A 7,715-nucleotide genomic window follows, 5' to 3' on the forward strand; every position below is an offset into this window, starting at 1 on the left:
TAATATATATAGTATATATGTATATATATATATATATATATATATAGTTGCAAATCATATCGTTTTTATTGTAAGTTATATTTTTAAACTGGATTAAACGTATTTTACTTTTCGGAACTGTGGCTATATGTCGTAAAATCAATTCCACTACGTGTATAAAACAAACATACTGACAAAATCAGTGTTTACGCGAGCTGAGCATATATCAATGGATATATATATATATATACTAGTAGATATATATATATATATATATATATATATATATATATATATATATATATACAGTATATATATGCACGCACGCACGCGCACATACACAAATTACGTTTCAGTAGAAAACCCACGTTATAATCACGTTATTGTGAATACATTAACTAACGTTATTTCAACGTTGCCAGGACTCCATACAATAACGTTATGTTAACGTTACATAAAAACGTTTTTACCAACGTTATATAAACGTTATAAAAACCCTACACATTAACGTTATATAAACGTTATAAAAACCCTACACATTAACGTTATATAAACGTTACAAAAAACGTTATAACAACTTTTGCATAACGTTATAAAAACGTTATAATAACGTTTTTGTGTTAGCTGGGATATTGATGTTACAGGGAGTTGGGTAAGCGGGTTCTAGGTTAGGCAGTTTCTAGGGTGATTGTGAAATGAGAGGAACGGTTGGAACTGGACAAAACGGGTGACACATCATGTGCGCTCAAGATGTAGGGAGTTTTGGGCGAATATATAGGGAGAGTGGTAATAGGAAGGAGGGATTGGAGATTCTGGGGCTGGTCGCGAGAGTATGCTCACGTGCGTCCGCGCGTGTGCGCGGGTCTTTGTCTGTGTGTAAGAAGATGTGAGGTGTGTAAGATATTAAGTTATACAGTTTACCACACAAGTTCTGGATTTGGATCTTCTTCATAATTTTTACATCAACGGTCATTCCAACATTACAACTTCACACAGTGACACACACACACAACAAAACAATTTATAGCCAAATAAAATTTGTTGCATAGGCTTAGTTGTACATAGTTTGTGTAAGTCCGGGAATTTTGCATTTTGGGAATTTTTAAGATTTATAAGTTAGGGCCTATAGCAAAATAAATTTAGCCTACCTGCCTCTACGCGGTCTTCCATGCCGGGGTCTCGTCTTACTGCTATCTACTGCTATCTACTACTGCTACTATCTACAATAGTATATGTATTGTACTAGTATTATTAGTGCATCAATATATAATGCGAACGAGATATGCGAGTGACAGTGTGATCGGCGCAGTGATGGCCTCCTTAGCAGACGACTAGTAAATGAAATACTTTGTATTACTATTCCTTCATGTTCTGCTTCTTTCTCTTATGCTGCTCTTCTAAATTAATAAAGAAACTAACAAAAGATGTCTCTCTACACCGATGAAACTTATTCCCAACGATAGATAATTACTAATTAGTCCAAGGGGATCGCTAACAACATGCGGATTATCGCTGCATGCAGTTTGGTAGCACATTTGGAATTTTGCACAGGGGAGAGATAGTGATCCGCTAGGGGGCGGCTCTGATTGGTTAATTTTGTCTCTTATTTATTCTATTTTTTATCATTTTTGGCTAATTTTGTTTTATTTTAGAATTAGGGATAGGGTTAGGGTTGACTGATTTCCATATCCACAACTTATTTCTATATTCACTATCTCCCCCCTGAGACCTACTACTAACTAGCACAGTTGTTTGTTAGTGATTACGTCACGAATTTTCTATGGTAAAATTTGTTGCATTTTTTTACATTAAAAGTAAGAACTAACGGGACTAAACGTATCGTCAAATTCTTACCTGATAAGATTGTTTCTCAGCTAGTTAAAAATAACAATGAAATGATGAATTGAATTATGAAATGATGAATTGAATTATGAAATGAACAATGAAATGATGAATTGAATTATGAAATGATGAATTGAATTATGAAATGATGAATTGAATCATGAAATGATGAATTGAATTATGAAATGAACAATGAAATGATGAATTGAATTATGAAATGATGAATTGAATCATGAAATGATGAATTGAATCATGAAATGACAAATGCTGGAATATTGACACAAATCCCCTCCCATAAAAGTGGGCCATATTCGCAAATTCCACATTTTCATCACTTGGTTCATGGTTTTCTCGAAAGTAACTTCTTCCCTAAGATGGACGTGGAAAAATATTATCTAATTCACATGAAAACTGGTGCTGTAAACCATTTTTATGTAGAGAATGAATTGTGCTATCGGCAAGTGACGTTGCAATCTTCTCCGCCTGACTACAGCATAGGGAATCCTAGGTCCATTGTGTTTTCCTTTCGACTGGCTGGGCGATTTGTGCGCATGCGCATTGGTCTGGTCGTAAATTTCTGCCGATGGGTTCCTGGCAGCCATTATTGATTTATGCAAATTGGGTTCTCTTCCACCAATCAGATTTTGGTAAACTTTTGATATGTTACTACCTATGTACCACCAAGTCACATAGTGGCAAAATCAATTCTGTTGCAATTAGTGGTTGGTTGACCAAAATTTTCAGTTAAAATGACTGGACTACCAGTGAAACACTAGGAAAAGTCTTGCTGGTAGCCCATATGACTTCTGATCATTGGACTAAGTCTATGTCTGAGGGGTCCTAAAATGGTCATATAGTTCGGTCATGACCGACTCGCAGCTCTGTTGACAGGCAGTCAATCACTGCAGTCGGACACAGAATTATGAATCACCGAAATATTGAAAGGTGATTGGCATTTTACACATGTGTGGCATTTTGTTGTTGTTCATGTTTTACTTAGCTATTTATGTTTCTGGTATTTCATTGAATATGAAATTGACAAGAGATAATGATCTGGAATACAGGAAAAGAACTGGGACCAGGGTGGAGATGTCATGCTTTGTATACCTTTATTAATTAAATATATCTTGGGGTATAGACACATATATAGTAATGCATATCGCGATAACACAAATCTTACACTGCATACACAAAATTTAATACAAATGCATATATAATTTAATAAATAGTCTAATTTAATAATTTAACAGTTTAATAATTTAACAGTTTAACAGGGATTTTTTTCAGGAGGTTCGTGACATAGTCAAATTAATTTCTTTACAGTTGAGTGGGTGAAGGGGAAAATGAGGTCACTGAGAAATACCTACACGAGACTCAAGCAGCAACAACCAAGTGGCAGTGCGAGAAAACCCCCCAGCAAAAGAAATCAGTGGATTCTGGAAAAACTTAGTTTCCTCAGTCCTTACATTGTGTAATAGAGTAATGTGATAAGAGTAATGTTAATCAGAAAATACGAATAAGAAGGCCAAATTAGTTGGGGTAAGAACATGTTTTCTGTCTCTTTGTTCTTCCCCAACGCACGTGGGTCGGCCAGCCACAGGGCGTGGCTAACGACCCAAGCCAACCCAATCGGAACGCGCAGGCCAGGGGCATTTTGACCAGCGGCCCCTCTAAATTGCTTGACCAATGGGAGTGCGTGGACTAGAACAATGCGGACGGCGTCAGTATTTCAAATGCGTTCGGGAAATTAAAGAGGGCTCCGCATACCGATATCTTAGCCAGCACACGTAGACGTAGTACTGTTGCGTTCACGGCTAGTTCGAGCAACGCCTGATATGTAAGTTTATGTTTGTATGACGCGTACCTATCTGTATATGTTTCAGCTCCGTACAGGGGCACACATTCTATGTATACTTTATCGTAACCAGTAAAGATGTTTGTACTTAAACTACGTACATCAGCGTTGAGAGCTTTGTAAGATGTGTACAGCGACATACTTAACAATATACGTAGAACCCTAAACGATCACGGGTAACACATAGTGCACCCTGACTAATCACGTACATCGATCACGTACATCGATCACGGGTAACGACTGGCATAGGTGTGGTCGGAGATCCGGTATTCTACCATGATCCGGTACTAAAGCCAGAGACCAGCCATAAGCTAAACAACCTATGGAAAGCGTATTATACGGTGGTAAAACTAATAACACCTAAGAAATTTCTGTTACAACACGAAACGACGCATCGCCAGGTCACCTCCCATGTAGATAACATGCGAGCTGCCTATCCGTGGTTACGCTGGGATCAACCACGAGGAGAGGTCACGACCAGACCATCAAAGGAAGCCATAGCGGAAGTCGTACCTGAAGCCATGACTGAAGCCGCTACTACCGCCAGCAAGGAAGCCACACCTAGGGACCGTACAGCGACGACGGCTACGAGGAAGCAGCCACTGCGGCAGGCAAAGCTAGCCTGTCCTACGGCGAGCGAAGCTTTCATATCCAGTGACGATTCGAAGTCAGAAGATGAAGCCAGGCCACCAAGACAAAGGGCTTCATCGGAGAGTAGCTATAGCGATAGCGATCTCTTAACGTTAGCAAGGTTGGTGCCAGTGCAGTTGCAGGAACCATCTACGTCGGCCTCCCACTCGGACACCTCTGATCAAGGACTGCACGAGTAGGACGGAAGTTAAGCAACAGGCGACACACAATGATGCCAACAGGACCGCGGCCTGAGGCATTATTGACAACCACGCGACACATAACGAGATCGATGACGATGGCACACCGGATCGTTTTGGTCAGATGGGAAGGGGAGACGTACACAATTCAATGGCTACATTCTTTTCAGCGAGCATTTCAAGGAGCCGCTAGGAACACGTAGAAACATCGGAGAACAAGTAGTCCTTCGATGGAGGACGAGGGCCGACCGTCGTTACAATATACAGCGTTAGTGAAATACCACAGACTTCTAAGAACCTGTTGCTTTGCAGATACATGCCGAGCCAGGGGAAAGGGGTTCACGTTAAGTTACGCTAAGTAAACTGACGTCAACTGAATAATCTTTCATTTTTCCATTACAGGTATCGACTGTGTGTTGCGACTCTGGTGCTCGCAGTGACGTTAATAAGAGGAGAAGTGTTTGTACCAAAAGGGACGCTCGCAATAACGCAAAGTAGTTGGACCATCGTGTTTACGTTGGACTTATCACCTGTGAAGACTTATATGAGGGGGATTGATGAGCAGATAGAGTATTTGTTTAACCAACGCACCAAACGGTCACCGCCAGCTGCGGCTCGAGCGCCTATTACCAGTGACAGAGATCGCATGGCAAGACAAAATGTTCCCTCATTGAGAAAAGTGTTTAGCAAATGGTTGCACCCGAATGTTACAACAACACCAACACCGTTATGGCTAAACAACACAGTGCGAGTGCAACAACAACAACAAATGAACGCGAACAATGAGCAGTTTCGTGAGATTATTGAAGTATTTATAAAGATACATGCGGCTGATTTTAGGCAGCGCTATCATAGGTTATCAGAGCGCATTGAAGGATTAACGTCTATGTTTGCTACGACGTGGCATCGCTTTAAGCGATCATTATTACCGTTTATCGGCCGTTTTCAAATGGCGTTGTATGGTGTAGCAACGGAGGATGATTTGAACGATTTACAAGCCAGATTAGCGGGTTTCGAAGTTACCCAGGGGGCATTCCAACATGCCATAGAACATTCATTGACAGTTTTCAACCTGACAAAGACACAGGTTAAATTGAATCATTACACTTTAAATGAATTAATCGATGGTGTGGAGACAATGCGACAGTTTGTTAATAGTATAAACGATCAGCTGTTAACTTTGACTATTACCCTTAACACTAGGACGGCAGCCATAATTAGACTACATACCACGATTGATATGATGATGAAGTCTGAAAAGACAGATGGAAACAGCTCTCGAGGTTGGCTGGCTGTGCGAAAAAAATCTGCACGCTGCAGCCGCCTATTACCACACCTTCAAACAGGAGGTTTCTAAAGGTCAAGAAGAACCGAAGGGTGAGGGCGTCCTGATTCTAGATGAAGTACGCGTCATCGGTAAGGTCATGTGGAATAGCAAAAATCTCCAAATGTACGGCGTCACGCTAACACCAGACGATCTCAGCACCTTACCTGACATTTATGAAACACTGGAAAAAAAGAAGCGCATAGCACCAGCGCAGCCTATCCGGCAGTTTCTTTGGAGAGATCTGTCTTGATCCTACGACGTCATTGGCCCCTACTTCGCTACGGAATCTTCTCTCGAGCACAAATTTTTGACAGGATGCCTTGCAGAAAACATGAGGCTATTTGAGCCCCATGGGTTTCACACTGTTTGAATAGTTTGTGATGGTGCTGGTGCCAATTTGACCACAATCAAATCGTAGACAGGGATAAGGCGGGGTGCCTACAGTCAATCGAGGGCATCTTCCACGCAGGATGTTCAGCCGTGGCTTACAAACTCGTTCAACCCGATGTACAGAGTGCATTTTGTCATCTCTCCGTCGCACCAAGTAAGGAATTAATACTATATTCAGATATTTATTTTGTTGACAGTAAAAGGAAATTATACAGTTTTTTTAATTTGAAGCAATGCAAAAATGTTTATTACGCTTCTGACTGTAAGACGTGCATGATGAAACAAATGTAATTAACCATTTTTTTAAATAATGATACACTTGTTTCAGATATCTCACACAGTAATGATAAGAATGACACCGAGACGACCGCTTACAGATTTAATAGGAGTTTGTTTTTAAACACACTTAATAACAATAAATTTTAATAGAAACCCCTTTTTTGCAGCTTAAAAACATGGTCAATGCCTTCTTTTCATCACGTCAACATGGCACAAAGGATGCCAAACGGCGGCCATCTTCTGTCAGTGTTTAACATGCTTGACTGCTCGTGACTAATCGCTTTATCCTCTCCTTTCTGTGCAATAATGCGCTCTTGTGTGGCCTTCGGCTAAAATCAGAAGGCAGAAAAAGGAGTATCTTTCTTCAAGTTCCCAAAGGATCTAGTTAGCCGTCGTGTTTGGAAACATCGCATTGGGCAAGGTGACAAAAACTGGACCCCCAATCCAGACTCAACACTTAGATACAAGAGTAGGGTTAAAACACGAGCCTATTCTTTTCCTTGGAGGAGCCCGTGAGTGATTCACTCAGGGTGGTTTTATGGTGCGTTTTTCGAGACTAAAACTTCCAAACTGGGTTTATTCTAAACATGAACCTTTCTCCGCTATCCTGGGACTTACTATGTATCACAATACTCTATATTAAACTAATATAACCTGTTACAAAATTTCGAAGCGATGAGCGGCAATATTTCTAGCGCCATTTCTGGTGTCCTTCAAACTTCGGTTTGAAGAGCGGATGCATCACGGTATGCCTGAGAAAAAGCACGTGGATGTGGCGCGTATCCTTCACCGACCAATCGGAGGGCTCGCAGCGCACTAAAGCTGATGTGCAACGAAGTGTATGTCTATCTAGCTTTAATAGTGCTCTCAGCAGAAAGCAAAATGAATGCCGAAAGAAATGGTTTGCTCTCATATCGTTGTCGCTAGGAAATTAAAATAAAATTAATTTAACCATATCCTTCAATTACGTTTGTTTTTCGTTTCTCTGTTAATATTCATGTCATTCTAAATATAATTACTCCATAACAGATGATGATGCAGCCAAGCAGAGAAAAAGGGATTTTACCAAAAATTACCTTGTTCTGTAACAAGATAAACAACGGATTCAAGTTTGTCAACCAACATTACTGAGCATTTTTGGTGAGTACAGTGTATGTGTAGGCTTTAACCCATCAACACCTGAACGCGCCCATGCAACGTGCATTTCTAGACC

The sequence above is a fragment of the Priapulus caudatus genome, unplaced genomic scaffold (assembly GCF_000485595.1).
Source record: "Priapulus caudatus unplaced genomic scaffold, Priapulus_caudatus-5.0.1 Scaffold484, whole genome shotgun sequence".
Taxonomy (NCBI): domain Eukaryota; kingdom Metazoa; phylum Priapulida; class Priapulimorpha; order Priapulimorphida; family Priapulidae; genus Priapulus; species Priapulus caudatus.